Source organism: Eublepharis macularius, chromosome 17, assembly GCF_028583425.1.
Source record: "Eublepharis macularius isolate TG4126 chromosome 17, MPM_Emac_v1.0, whole genome shotgun sequence".
Taxonomy (NCBI): domain Eukaryota; kingdom Metazoa; phylum Chordata; class Lepidosauria; order Squamata; family Eublepharidae; genus Eublepharis; species Eublepharis macularius.
The window spans coordinates 24,891,597-24,904,464 of record NC_072806.1 but is presented as its reverse complement, the minus strand read 5'-3'; the positions used below and the strand labels follow the sequence as shown (position 1 = coordinate 24,904,464).

General features: G+C 43.3%; 1 protein-coding gene across 6 annotated transcripts in view; it reads right to left on the bottom strand.

Moving 5' to 3' along the window:
• Window positions 1–12,868, bottom strand: part of GTF2IRD1 (GTF2I repeat domain containing 1) — a 129,710-nt gene that overhangs the window by 69,413 nt on the left and 47,429 nt on the right. The gene's annotated exons all lie outside the window — the stretch shown is intronic.

The window sequence follows — 12,868 nt, the reverse complement described above, 5'->3', positions numbered from 1 at the left end:
TATTTCCTCTTTCCCTCGTCCTGGTAACCCTCACATCCTCACCTTCCCTTCTTCCTGCTCTCCTTCCTACCCACCAAGCAACCTACTTTTTATCTGTCCATTTTCAGCTAAATTTATTACTTCATTCATACCCCACCTTTCTCCTCAATGGGGTCGCAAAGCAGCTTACAAAATTCTTCTGCCCTCCATTTTATCTTCACAATAACTCGAGGAGGTAGGTTAGGTAGGGAGTATGTGACTGGCCCAAGGTTACTAGGCAAGCTTCCATGGCAGAGCTGGGATTTGAAGCTGGGTTTCCCCGGCCTTAGTCTGAAACAATCTCAATTACACCACACTGACTTTCTTGAGGTGAGTGCTGTTGAACATCAGTGAGTATCTGGGCCTGAATGAATCATGAAGTCATGAGGCAACAAGATGCGTTTGGCTGCTACCAGGCCTGGCCCTGATGAGTTCTCCCTCAAAAGCCAAAATAGTCCTAAAGAGGGCCCTGCCCCTCTCCCTGCCTTTTACAGACAGAAACCAAAGCTTGAAGGCTGGCAATACTGTTGTGGTTGCCTAGCAACTTGCACTGATGGCATTAGATTCTTAAAGCTACAGGCACTGCATCTATTATTTTAACCTTCCAATGTATTTTTTCCCATTTCAGATTTTTCTGAAAACCTGAGGCTTTACCAAGGTCTGTAGAAATATCTGTACTATCCAGGGCTTTTTTTTTAGCAGGAACGTGGTGGAACGGAGTTCCAGCACCTGAATAAAGATATCACACGACAGGAAATAGCAGAAGTATTAAAGGGTCTAAAAAATAGAAAATCCCCTGGTTTAGATGGATTTACTGCAGAATATTATAAAGAAATGGCGGAGTTACTGATACCAGAAATGCAAAGATTATTTAACTATATATTAAAAGAAGGTAAAATGCCAGATTCATGGAAGAAAGCTGAGATCCTTCCAATTCTAAAACCCCAGAGAGACCCTTTAGATACATATTCTTATAGGCCAATTAGTTTATTGAATCAAGATTACAAAATATTCGCAAAAGTTCTAGCTAATAGACTGGAAAAACATTTACCAAAACTAGTTAAGGAAGATCAATATGGTTTTGTCAAGAATACATCTATAGCCCATCCATTGAGAAATATATTAAATGTTTTGTTTGGTAAAGAAAAGAAAACCCTAGCTCTGCTAAAATTAGATGTTTATAAGGCGTTTGACACCTTAAATCATAATTATTTAATGCAGGTATTGGAGAAATTTGGTTTTACTGGACCGTTCCTAAATACTATAAGGGAAATTTATAGGGGTGGTAAAGCAGTTATTAGAATAAACGATAGACATACTAGAGAAATTTCAATCCAGAGAGGAGTAAAGCAAGGTTGCCCATTATCCCCGATGCTATTTGCATTAGCAATGGAACCCCTAGCAGACAGGATTCGAAATAGTGGTAGAATTCAGGGATTTCAAATAGGTAAGGAAGAACTTAAGTTAAATCTTTTTGCAGATGATATTCTGCTGACAATAAGTAATCCACTACAGGCAATAAGAGAACTGCTAGTTATTTTAGAAGATTTCAAGTCAAGCTCGGGGCTTGGTGTCAATATTAAGAAATCTGAAATAATGTTTCTTAACGTAGATAGGGAAACTAAAAGAGAGATATTAGTTCTAACGGGGATGAATTCAGGAGTAAGTAAAATTAAATATTTAGGGGTATATCTTACTAGAAACATAGAGAAGCTACAAAAAATCAATTATAATAAGGTTTGGACAAAGATAACAAAGAAACTGAAGGATTGGAAGAATAAACATTTGAGTATTTTAGGGAAAATTAGAGCAGTTAAAATGTTTATATTACCCAAGATGTTATATCTACTTCAGGTACTCCCAATAGAACTGGACCAGAAAGATATAGGGAAATGGGATGAAAATATTAAAAATTGGGTGTTCGGCCGGAAAAAAGCAAGAATCTCAAAAAAATTGGTATATATGCCCCAAGATGATTTAGGATGGGGACTCCCACATTTGCAAGCTTATTATGATGCATTTCAGTTGAAAGCATTGATGGAGCTAGAATGGAGGAAAGGGGATAAGTGGGTAAGATTTGAATCTGCAATCAATAAGGGAGCAGGTAGTTATGGAATTTATACTAGAGATCTGCAAAAGGAGATAAGACAAGCAAAAGGCCCAAGAAAAATAGCCTTGATTGCTTGGAAGAGGTGGAAAACGGCTATGATGCCACAGAACTCAAAATGGACTCCACTCAAGTATATCTGGGAGAAGGAGATGAACTCGAAATTTTGGGAAGATCTTAAGGCGGAAGGTATAACTAGAGTGAAGGACATGTACAATGGTCAAGGGGATTTGTTACCACTTCAGGAATTGAATCAAAAATTGGGGGAAAGATATTGGTTAAATCTAATGGGGTTACACCAGTTAATTAAACAAGACAAATATAAAGAAGCTATTAAAAGGGAAGACAATAATATAGAACACGCATTATATGTGGATGAAATAAAGAAAGGGCTGGCAGGGAAAATTTACCTTGAATTGGTGAGGGATAAGGAGTTTATGTTTAGAACTCTAAAAAATAAATGGAATAAAGAAAAACAAATAACTTCTGAGGAGGTTAATAAGTTAATGGTGAATTTGAAGGCAATTAAGCTAGAAAAGTATAGAGAACTTGAAAGGAAGATTATTATGAAGTGGTATAGAACTCCTGCCCAATTGGCATACATGCTTAAAGGGATGAAACCTAACTGCTGGCATTGCAATGCAAAAGAAGGGTGGTACTCCCACCTATGGTGGGAGTGTCCAAAGGTCATAGATTTCTGGGACAAGGTACGGGGAAAAATAGCATTGGTATGTAAGGTCAACCTCAATATAGATGTAGATCTAATATTCATGGGTGTATTGGGAAACACTAGAATTGAGAAACAAAACCAGGATATTTTCAAAGCGATGATACTAGCTGCACATGCAGTGATTGCATACGGTTGGAAGGAGAAGTTAAAATGGACCTTAGAAAGATGGAATGATTACTTGTATGAATATATTCAATCGGATATGTTGGAATGTTTAAAAAAAGATAAGGCATGGGATGGAAAAATGGAGGAGATAAAAGAGAAATGGTCTGTATATTTTCAATGGGTATATAATGGAGAAGCCAATACAACTATATTTGGAAAATTGGAAAAAATGTGCTCGTGGCTAAAAATTTAATTTGTAATTATAGGATGGTCACCTTGCGGGGGGGAGGGTTACAAAAGGGGTAAAAGATGTATCATAGGAGAACTATGACTGTATTGAAATGTAATAATAAGTGATGCATCAATTAAAAAAAAAAAAAAGGAACGGAGTTCCAGCACCTCTTGAAAATGGTCACGTGGCTGGTAGCCCCGGCCCCTGCTCTCCAGACAGAGGGGAGTTTAGATTGCCCTCCACGCCGCATGGCACAGAGGGCAATCTAAACTCCCCTCTGTCTGGAGAGCAGGGGTGGGGCCACCAGCCATGTGACCATTTTCACTGAGGGTGATTTAAACTTTTAAAAACTCCCCCCTTCTTCCAGCTGACCTAAAGTGATGCCATTGTGTAGTCCTGAGTTCCACCACCTCTTTTCCCAGAAAAAAAGCCCTGGTACTATCTAGTCATGACTCCAGCCTCTGGATTTAAGTATCCACACATTTGGCTAAGTTGAAAATTAGACATATAGATATTCAACAAACATGGTTAAAAACATTAAAACTGGATTACAAAATTAGAGATTGATAGATATGATAAAGCAGGGTTACAAAACTGAAGAATAATGTAATAATGAGAACTACCCATAATTTTACCCAGTTGTCTTTATTAAAAGGCCCTCTTGAACAATTCCATTTTACTCATTTACATTAAATTCCCAGTGCAGCACCCCGAATTTCCATTTCATCCAGCATCTTCTTCCCCAGTCTAACCAGATACCACAGGAATCAAGCCCCCCTTTCACGGTTCCGCTAGTGCCACATTAATTGCTTTTCTTTGGGCTTGCTGCATAGGGTTACTGTACCTGCGATTCTGTGGACAGAGCAAATCAGAGATCCATATCACAAGATTGATGCCTTCAGTATAAGACCCACATGCCCTGCCCCACCCAGGCTGCAGAAATGCTGGAGATGAACCCACAAAGAAATCAGTCCCACAGCATCCACAAGTCATTTAAAGAGGCTCCTGGAATGCTCATCTTCTGTAATTCAATGGAAGCCAACAAGAGCCAGTGTGACTCTCGCTGATGCAAAGTCTCGTCTCAGCAACAAGGTATCTGATTTCCCCTACTCAGACATGATGCTCCATGGCCTCACAAGATCAGGCATATTCTTTCAGCCTAACCCACCTCACAAGGTTGTTGTGAGAAGAAAACTGTAGCAAGAAGACCGAGATTAAAAAAACATAACAAATAAACAGGACAACCTAAGTTCTCAAAGGGGGTCTGCCCTTTTCCCCTGTTAGTCTTCCATAGTATCTAATGATCTGGCAGCTTTTTTTCCTCCTCACAACACCCCAGTGAGGTAGGGCAAACTGTGGGTGCAAAACTAGCACTCAGTTTGTTTTGCAACTTGCAGGAGGATTTAGAGATGGGATCTGAAGGATTCTGAGGATTCTTATCAGCAGCCCTTTTGACCAGCCAACAACAACAAAAAGCCCCCAGACTGGCAAATCTACATCCAGCCTTTCCCCCTTTTGTGCGGGTCGCATGCCCTATTGTTATCTTTCTATCATATTTTAATCTTCTCTTTCTTCTAAAGAGCTGAAATCAATAAACATAATTCTCCACTCTTCCATTTTATCCTCATAACAAGCTGGCGAGGTAGGCTAAATTTAAAAGAGTCAGCAACCGGCTGACTTTGTGGCTTGCACAGAGGGATCGTACCCGGGTCTGGCTAGTCATAAATAGAGATGGGCACAAACAGCAATACGAACAAAAAAAAGCCATGAACAGCCCAATCTGCTGTTTGCAAACAAGCTGTTCGTAAGGCCTCATTCTAAACGAACAGGTGGTCGTTGCAAGCCTCGTTCCTTGCTGTTCGTTGCTGTTCATCAAGCCAGACAGTCTGGCACCTGCAATCAATTCCCTTGGCAACTTAGGCAGGGATTGTCTGAACTCTGTCTGAACTCCTGCTGTTGCCCTGGAAACCCCAATCTAAGCCCAATTTAGCTTGATAAGCAGGTCTTCTTTTCAAGCGTGGCGCTCCAAATTTGTTACAAGGAAGCAAAGAGCAGGGGGGAGGGGAGCTCCCAGCTCTGATTTTGCAGACAGTGGAGAGGGAGAGAGACAGCTGCTGTTGGCATTTTGAGAGAGAGACAGGGAGAGTGCATTGGAGCTTGAATTTTCTTTGTGTGTGGTGGGATATGGATCTACCCCTTCAGGTTCCAGGGGTGCTGCCAGGCTCTGGGGCCAAGTTATTATTTATTATTGGTACATTTCCTACTGCCTGCTCAGGTAGGGTTTCTGAGAGTGGTGTGGTAGGGATCTTGATGGCTGGAGGAGAGCCTGCTGGCCCCCACGAACAACGAACATGTTCGTGAACAGGTCATGTTCGTTAATGTTCATTGTTCGTTGTTCATGGATGGCAACGAACAACGAACACCATGTTTGGGGTTTTTTTTCTGTTTGTGCCCATCTCTAGTCAATAAACCAACACTTTAACTGCTTCATCATAACATTGAACCAGATAGGCACAGTTTGGCATTCATGTTTGCCTGGCTACTGTACTGTGGAAGCTGTCCCTCACAAGAAATATATTCCCACACGTAGAAAATAGTGGACTGGGGAGACGTGCTACTTTTCTGTGCAGGGAATTCTTTTTCTTAATGGGGGAGCATTCAACCAAGACAGTCCCACCTCTCTGATCTGAAGTGCTATGTCCCAGAAACAGGATGACTCGATTTCTGTCTGGTGATTGAGATCTTTTGTTTCTTTAGGCATACCCACAGTAAACTCTTGTGACCCTCTTCTCAGGTTGTGTTTTTTGTATGTATACATGTCTTTACCATATTGTTACACACATATACCACACACACACATTTTAATGCTGTTGTTCATGTTTTAAATGTTTTTAATGCCTTGATGTTCGCCACCTTGCAGAGCTCATTTGGATGAAAAGATGGTGCATACATGATTTAAATAAAATAAGCAAATACATCTGTCCATACAGCCATACCCATGAAACTTCCAACAGCAGAGAAAATGCACAGAACTAAGGTAATAATATTTAGTGTTTGCACACCTTATCACAGCAATCCTTTCTAACAGTCCTGCAAAGTAGGTTGGTGTTACTTCCCACATATTGCAGATAGGCAGACCGAGGCTGAAAGAAAACAGCTTGCTTAAGGCTGTTGAGTGAGTTTGTAGCAGACATGAGATTTTGAAGCAGCAATCATCCCCCCATCCGAAATCAAAGTCACAATACTATTCTAGCTCCTGGCTAAGGAGGTAGAGGCTGGTAGCTGTACCTTTCAGGAAACGCAATCTACCGCCAGGCTTTGGTAGGGTTGCCAGCCTCCAGGTAGTGGCTGGAGATCTCCCAGAATTACAACTGGTCTCCAGGCCACAGAGATCAGTTCACCTGGAGAAAATGGCTACTTTGGGTGGGGGGGTGGACTCTATGGAATTATGCCATGCCAAGGTCCTTTCCCTCCCCAAACCCCGCTTTCTCCAGGTTTCTCCAGGTTTCATTCCCCAGATCTCAAGGTGTTTCCAACTTGGAGCTGGCAACCCTAGGCTTTGGGTATTTCAATCAAAACGTGCATGGCATTTTGTTCAGCAGTAATTCAAGGCCGATCCAAGCAAACCATGCAATTCACACAGCATGGACCAAAATGTGCGTGTGTGTGTGTGTGTGTGTGTGAGAGAGAGAGAGAGAGAGAGAGAACTAAATAGCTTGTGGATGCGGGGGAGAGACAGGAAAATCTCTAATGAAGCAAAATTCAGGGAGGCTGCCTGGAGAATTAGAATGAAGCTAGCTCCACTTAACTCAATTTGCTAACTAGGCAACAATTGCCGAAGAGAGAGCTCAGGGCTCTGCGGGGGCTTGAGATCGAATGTTCCATGGGGTGAGGAGATTTGGATGCAACGGACAAAAGGAAGCTTGTTTAGAAGGGGAGCAAGTTAAGCAACTGAGACGGGACTTAGTAAAACGACAGCCGCCTCACGAAGAATCGCTTAAGGTGTGCATTATCTGTTTTCAGAAGCACAACCCTTGCACTACCTCCAGTTGTTGCACTGGGCCCTCTTTTCTGCTCCCTTTCTCGATTTTTGTCCAGTGCTCAAATTATAGGAGGGAAGATGTATGTGGAAGGGGGGGAGTCTTTAATGCGCAATGGCCGAAACAGTGATGCCCAAAGAGTTAGAAAATATTAGCTAAAGAAGCCTTCACAAAAGGATCCAGAGGAGTTAGCCGTGTTAGTCCGTAGTTGCAAAACAGTAAAGAGTCCAGTAGCACCTTTAAGACTAACCAACTTCATTGTAGCTTGCTGTGGTTCTCGAAAGCTTATGCTACAATAAAGTTGGTTAGTCTTAAAGGTACTACTGGACTCTTTACTATTTCACGAAAGAAGAAAGGTAAACCATCCTCTGGTCCCCTTGTGATTCAAGGACTGCTTTGTGTTTGGGGGATGCCATGAAAACATTTAGAAAGATTTGCTAGACTTGTCTTTCTTCAAAGTTCAGCTCCATCCCTGGAGTCTCTATAAGGCAGGTTGCAGAACAGGGAGGGGATGCCCTCTGTTTCCAGCACTCAGAAATTATCCGCTCTCTTAAAAAGCACAAGTTTCTAGCCCTTATGCCCACAGAAATCACCCTGAGGATACAAAGGCTGATGGCATCAGAGAAGCCAGAATGGAATTTCCATTTGTTTGCAAGTGAGAATTCAGTGCTCTGCTCTTTGTCCTTCCTATCTTGCCAATCAGGAACAAATGAAGTCTCCAGAATCTACCAGTTTCCCAAATAAATCAAGAACTTAGGAACCCGCTTATTTTACCTGGCAAAAAGAAAAAGGTGTGTCCCTTCCCCCCAACCTGTTACAAAATGCAGAATACAAATGTGCCTGGCCGTCTTATCTGCATGCAATTCTGTTATGGATCAGTAAATTGAATTAACCCGCAAGCCGCATCCAGCGCCTGCATAGACAACAGCAAAGGAACTGTCAATTACTGCAGTCTGGCATCAGCCATCATCTGCACAGGGCCACATCCCGTTCTTATTTGTTTTTAATCATGAAGGATAATTGTCATACTGAATTTTTGCCTTTCCTCTAGAAAACACAGAGTGATTTATGGGGAAGGACAGCCTTCCCTTACTCAAGTTTTTATTTGGTCTGTGCCTTCTTAGCTTCATGGGAACTAAAGCAGTGGTGTTGCACCCATGGGTCAGGAGATCCTTATGCGCATCACAGAACCACACGACACCCACCAGCTTTGTCACTTATAGGTCCCTATAGAACCCTGCCCCCAACCAGGCACCTCTCTCTGCCACGTATGGCAGAGGGAGAAGGGGAAGTCACCAGGAATACTTCCATAGCATCTGGCCTAAGACCTCACTTAACTTAGATCATAGTGACATTTGTATTTGTTTTTAATTGCTCTATGTTGCTCTTAAATTCAACAAATATGTTGCCACAGTTATCATGGTGTCTCCCATGCCGTTGTCTTTTACAAGCAAGCCAGAATTTCTGGATCAGATTTGCAAACTGCAGAACCTCCATGGCTCATTTAATGGCACTTCAGTAAAGTCTTCACTGATCTCCGCTCGTCACAGGAGAACCTTGTCCTGCAACGAGGAAATCCCAGAATGAAAGCAATGCTAGCCCATTGTTAATAAAAAACCACTAAGAACCCACCAGATTAGGTACAGGCCTTGATGGATCAAAGCCTGCCTTGAGAGACACGTTAATGTTATCCTTAGAGAGTAAATAACTATTTACAAGTTCAGGTCCACAATGAACTGCAGAAAGGGAACAAACAATTTTGGAAAAATTCATCTCCACCCCTAAAATCTCTCCCCTTTGGCAAGCTCTTAGGTGCTTAAGTAGGTTCTCTCCCCCTTTCCCCTGCTTAATTGAGACTCAGCTGCTTGTCAGCATTCTCTACCTTCTGGAGCATGCTCAGTTTTCATCAGCTATTCTCAACATTCCCTCCTTTCTTTGTCAGCTACTGTCAACATTCCCTTCCTTCTGGAGCACACTCAGTCTTCATCAGCTAATCTCAACATTCCCTTCCTTCTGGAGCACACTCAGTCTTCATCAGCTAATATCAACATTCCCTTCCTTCTGGAGCACACTCAGTCTTCATCAGCTAATCTCAACATTCCCTTCCTTCTGGAGCACACTCAGTCTTCATCAGCTAATCTCAACATTCCCTTCCTTCTAGAACACATTCAGTCTTCATCAGCTAGCCTCAAATTCCTTCTGTTCTGGAGTATGCTCAGTCTTCAGCTACTGTCAACATTCCTTCCCTTCCAAAGTACAAACATCAGCTAGTCTCAATGTTTTCTCCTCTCTGGAGCATGCGCAGTCTTCATCAGGCTAATTTTTAAAAAGTTTTTCCCCTCTTCCATTTAGTTAACAGAGTTAGATTTTTCTGCATACCTAGGGAGTCCCCTGAGTAAGTAGACATCTCCTCTTTATCTGCGGTTGACCTGAGAGCTTTACAGACAACCCGTCCATGCACTGACGAAGGGAAGGGAAAGTGGGCATCAGTATACTGGCCATGTCCTCTACATGACCGCTGGGTCATCTGCATGGTGTTAACAGTAGGAAGAAGTGTCCATACATACATCCCTCCCCATGATCAGCAATGGCCAGAAAGCATTGCTGATCATAGAGGAGCTATGCACAGAAACTTCCTCTGCGTGTTTGAACCAAGCAGACCACTCAGTAGTTGCATGGAGGCAGAGGACAGGGCCAACATGCTCATGCCTGCTCTCCCTCACCACACAAGCTAATCAACATGCAGATGGCTTGTTGTTACAGGGCTCTGGTTTGGCTGCTTTCATCTTCCATACAGGGCCAACCATTTTGCTTTTCAATTTGGCAGCATGAGTATAAAGAGGAAACAAGCCAATCAAGAAATCAGTGGGGCCCCAAAGTCACAAAATGCAGAAGACCCCCAGCCTATAGTGATTCTAAAGCGCACCAAGCTCAAATGTATGTACAGTAAGCTCAGTGACCATCGTAATCAGTTTGAATCTTACCTCTAGCCACTCATAAGGTGTCCTTAGGCAAGTTACTCTCTTTTAGTCTCCCCATCTGTGAAATGGGCATAGCAAAGGGGAACCTGCAAGGTCTCACAGGGAAGGGAAAATTGCACTCCCCCTTTGTCACCTGCTCCAAATACCCAACACCATATGTATCCCAGGTCCCTTGGTGGGGGCGGGGAAAACCCCGCTCCCACTCTCCGCCTCCCACCACCACTCACCGAGCCAGTGGGGGGAGAAGGGGAACACGCCTCCTGGGTGTGTTTCCAGGGTGGCATGATGACGTCACTCCCGGGAGTGACATCATCACACCATCCCGGGAACGCTCCCGTGCTTCACAGGGGGCCGATTTGGGCCCCAAATCAAGCCCATTTGGGGCTCAAATTGGCCGGCTGCAAAGCACAGGAGCATTCCCGGGCCCTGCACGATGAGGTCTCTTCCTGGAAGTGATGTCATTGCACTGCCCTGGTGAGTACCAGGTCCTCCTCCTCCCACTGGGAGGATAAGGGGGCCTGGCAACCCTATAATACCACCAATTCCCTGCAAGCTCACCTTTCCCCACCCCAACTACCTTTCCTTTCCCCCACCAACATCAGATCAGTTCCTCTCTCTTTACCTTCCTCTTTGCATACCATTTTGCCTTGCCTACTGAAAGGGGGCAGGAAAAATGACAATCACTGCCTTTTCTTTCTTTTTGTTTACCCAGACAACATTCACACATGTGCTAGCTATCAAACTGAGGACGTTACCCCTAAATCAGGGTACGGCGTCAACGTTTTTTGCAAAACCTGGAGGCACCCCAGGCTGTGGCTGGTTTTGCTTTGTAGATTTGTTTACCTGCCGTGTTACAGCTCTTGGCAATTAGATAAAGAAATAATATTCAGCTACCCTAAAGGCCTATTTTAAAGATAATTACACAACTGTAAGAAAGGGAGTGTTTACACTTGACAGTTCTATCTAAAAGCTATGCATTATCATATATACATCTGAGCTTTTTGCATCGGAGCAATCAAGAACAAATTGTAAGCCACACTATATGTGTGCCGCACGCAGTGTGAAGTGGCAAAAAAGATGAGAATGGAGGAACCACAATCTTTGTTGAGGAAAAATAAAGTCCCCTCAAGCTTCTAGGCCTCACGGCTACTTGAAATGACTTTTGCAGAACTCCAGAGCTAGAAAAGTATTTTAACAGTTGGGGAGGTAGAAGATTCAGGAAAAGTGTTGCCGTCTCATATCTGCCTCTTTCTGATCACTGCTAGCACACAGACAGATCTTGGCTGAGCCTCTCAGAGATGCGAAAACCTGTCCTCTCTGCCAAGGCTTGGAATCACTTTCTCTAGCAGCCGGAGACAAAAAGGATTACAAAAACAGAGACGCTGGGATGGAAAAAGTGGAGCAAAAGCGACGTGACCCGGTTTTAACGGTTAGAAGCAGGTTTCCGGCAGCAGCCGACGGAAGTGAGGGAGGAAGCATCTGGAATGAGGGGGAGGGGAGCATTCAGGACGCATTGCAATAAGAGGCATCTTTAGACCTATTTGTAAACGACAGATAAAGCTGCCTTATACTGAGGAAAAGAGCAAAGAATCCAGTAGCACCTATAAGACGAACAAAAATTGTGGTAGGGTGCGAGCCTTTTTTGTTAGTCTTACAGGTGCTACTGGACTCTTTGCTTTTTTCTACTGCTACAGACAAAGACGGCTACCCATCTTGATCTGCCTTATATTGAGTTATACCATGGGTCCATCTAGCCCAATCTCTCGAGTCTTCTGACTAGCAGTGGCTCGCCAGGGTTTCAGGCACAGGAAGTGACTTTCCAACACTTTTTGCTTGTGATCCTTTAACTGAAGATGCCGAGAACTGAACTTGGGTCCTTCTGCATGCAAAGCCCATGCTCCACCACCAAGCCACAGCCCTCCTTCTCTTTGCCCCCTCAACAAAAGTCAGTCTTTCTTTGCAACGTCTCCAGGTGATCTACCATGCTCAAGGCCCTGGGCCGAGAAAGACCACTTTTATGCCATTTGCAAAAGCGAGTTCCTCAGGGTTCTCAAGGTCATCCTGAATGAGCGTGGACAATATGAGCAGTAAAGCCCAAGAAGAAAAAGAGAGTCAAGACTGAATGCCAACAGATCAGAGGAAAAGGGCAAGGGCTTAGGGGGAGAGTATCTGTCTTGCATGCAGAAGGTTCCAGGTTCAGTCCTCAGCACCTCCAAATAAAAAGAGATCTGGTAATATGTAGTAGTAGTAGTAGTAGTAGTAGTAGTAGTAGTAATAATAATAAACATTTGATTTATATACCACCCTTCAGGACAACTTAACGCCCACTCAGAGCGGTTTACAAAGTATGTTATTATTATCCCTACAGCAATCAGCCTGTGAGGTGGGTGGGGCTGAGAGAGCTCTGTAAGAGCTGTGAATGACCCAAAGTCACCCAGATGGTTCAAGTAGAGGAGTGGAGAATCAAACCTGGCTCAAGGATCACTATATCATATGTGGTGGACATGTGAAGTAGCTAAACAGTATTGGGGTGAAATAATCGAAGTAATAAATGAGATTTTACAAATACAAATAAATAAGAACCCAGAATTGTTGCTACTGAACTTGGGAATGGAGAACGTTCCAGTGCAGCACAGAACATTGTTATTTTACATG